Genomic DNA, 2,468 nt, shown 5'->3' with positions numbered 1-2,468 from the left:
GCCAGGATATTTTCTTTTAAGTTTACAGACATTTCTTCTAAACCTAAAACACAATGCAATGCAATGTGTAATTCAAAATAAAGGTAAAACACCTGTGCAAAATTAAAATGGAAAATTCCTTCATATTACCATTGGTACATTGGGCCTTTTTGGGAGGTTCCTTATTGTTTATAAACCTTTAAATCACTTCTCAATATTGATGAAAAAGAAAGCAAATACAGAGCAGAGCTGCTCGAGATGAACCAACCGCAGCTTCTAATGCAGCTTCTCCAAGTTTTAAAGAGATTATTGTTAGTGCCGGCCTTATTTCTACAGTTTGTCAGGATGTCCACTAAAGGGCAGCAGCGGATCAATATACTGGATGTGCCGTGCTGCCATTCCATTGAGGAAGAACAGGAAGGTGGCGGTGAACTGGCACCAGAAGGTGAGAGTAAACCCAAGGAGCGTTGCAAATGCCCCTAACAGGAGTTCAAAACTTGCGACTCCTCCGGCAGCCATTACCCCCGCCAGTAGCACCAGCCGTGCCCCGAGGGTCCAGCGTTGACTGGAGTCCCTCCCTTCGCTGGCCTGTGACATCACAAGCAACTCCAGTCCGAATATGGCACTGACCAGAGCCAGAGTAATCACAGAACGACACACCGCCAAGCCCACGCCCAGACCATCCACCTGCCTCCTCCAGATGTCTAGTGCAGTTAGAGGATGCTTTAAAACTCTGGGACCCCAACACGGAGCCCTGCTGCTCCTCCAGTGAGCAGAAATACCACAGGCCGAACATACGGCGGCCGGCGAGCAGCCAGTGACCATCACACACCGCAATAGACGAGAGGATGACAGACAGAAATGTACACAGGATAATAAGACTGCGGCAAAATAAGTCTAGAAAAAGAGGAGTGGACTTCCCACGTGGAACAGCCCCGACCTGAAGAGAAACAGAGTTATCAGAAGAAATCTGATCCACATGTGTCAACATCAGATCCTGCTGTGGCCACTTATGTTATTCCCTTTCTGAAGACTGAAAACGGCTAGACTGCAGAAAAAATGAATGAAACTACATTTGTAGTTTAATGAGGGCAGGCTATTATAAGGAAAGTATTTCTGCAAAAAAACTAACTTTTCCCTTCTCACAACCATGTAAACAACGCTTAATTTTGTTGTGTATTGAACTACTTTCTTGTCCAAGTCAATTGGCGCTATCGAATTTGCGCTATTAATAATTATAGCACCTTATCTTGCCTTTTCATCCAAAAGTTAATTTATGATTCCACTCTAAAGAGTAACATAAACGTCAAATAGCATAAACATTTAAATTACGTAAAGGCATTACCCTGATTTGTATTGCAGTCATATTGAGTTCATGTGCCTTAAAGCCCACAGACCAGGAGACGCGAGACGAAGAAGCCAAGTCAACTCCAGTCGAAAGTACAGTGTGATTTTAGTGTAACATTAACCGGCGTCGATCAGCAAAAGTAGTTCAGTCTTCAAACCCGCCCGTCCCGTCTTGCTCCTTAGACATGCAGATCACGGGCGCTTCGTGTTAGTTTACTGGTCACGGAGGTTTTCGGTAACTAGGAATCAGATATTATGCTAGAGGCAGCTCCTGTATAAAGGAGTTTCTTCAAATTTGGGCATTTTTGTCCTAGGGGATTTTTATTACAACTAATATATTTAAGTTTTTTTATGTTTGCTATAGGTAACAAAACTGTTTTGGTAACTTTATAATATGCATTTTATAATATAATAGGCATAATATAGAAAGTAAACAGGAACAGTAACTTTTACCCTTGTCCCAGACAAAAAGTTGACATTCATTGCAAAACTATCATTTAATTAAAGAGTAAATCAAACATCAGCTATTTTGATATGAAGGCTATGGTTGACTTTGACAAAAAAAAAATTATAATAATTATATATATATATATATATATATATATATATATATATATATATATATATATATATAAAATAAACAAAATAATTACTATTAAGCACCTTAAAATTATAAAAAGAAAACATACATGTGTAAAATATATTATACCATAATACATTATTTAAATATGTATTTAAATATAAAATATAATATAACAATATTACATAAACAATACATAAATTCAGTGTAGTATAATTGCACAAACACAAACACATGTACACATTCCACCCCATCACATCGGAGATAGTAAGTCAAATAAGCAATCAGTCATATGCAAGAAGCAAAATGTGCCCTATATATATATATATAAAATAATCAAATAATACTGTATAAAGCCTAAACTTTAGCCAATTTTCATGCGTGATGTGTGCATGAAAAAAAACCTTCAAATTATACATAAAATGTGCATTTACATGAATCGCTGCCTATAAAATGTGCCTTAGCAAGGTTGTTTTCTTCCAAATTTTTATGTCAATCACAGACAGAGAATGCTTTAAATACAATAGTGGACATATTTAAGGTAACTAATTATTTTTTAATT

At 37.3% G+C, this 2,468-nt stretch overlaps 1 pseudogene; it reads right to left on the bottom strand.

Annotated features, from left to right (window-relative positions):
• Positions 1 to 302: 302 nt before the first annotated feature.
• LOC107549753 (voltage-dependent calcium channel gamma-like subunit) lies at positions 303 to 1,345 on the bottom strand (annotated as a pseudogene).
• Positions 1,346 to 2,468: the final 1,123 nt, after the last annotated feature.

This window comes from Sinocyclocheilus grahami, unplaced genomic scaffold, assembly GCF_001515645.1.
Source record: "Sinocyclocheilus grahami isolate Dianchi unplaced genomic scaffold, SAMN03320097.WGS_v1.1 scaffold380.1, whole genome shotgun sequence".
Taxonomy (NCBI): Eukaryota; Metazoa; Chordata; class Actinopteri; order Cypriniformes; family Cyprinidae; genus Sinocyclocheilus; species Sinocyclocheilus grahami.
The sequence above is the reverse complement of the archived record's forward strand: the minus strand, read 5'-3'. Positions and strand labels throughout refer to the sequence as shown.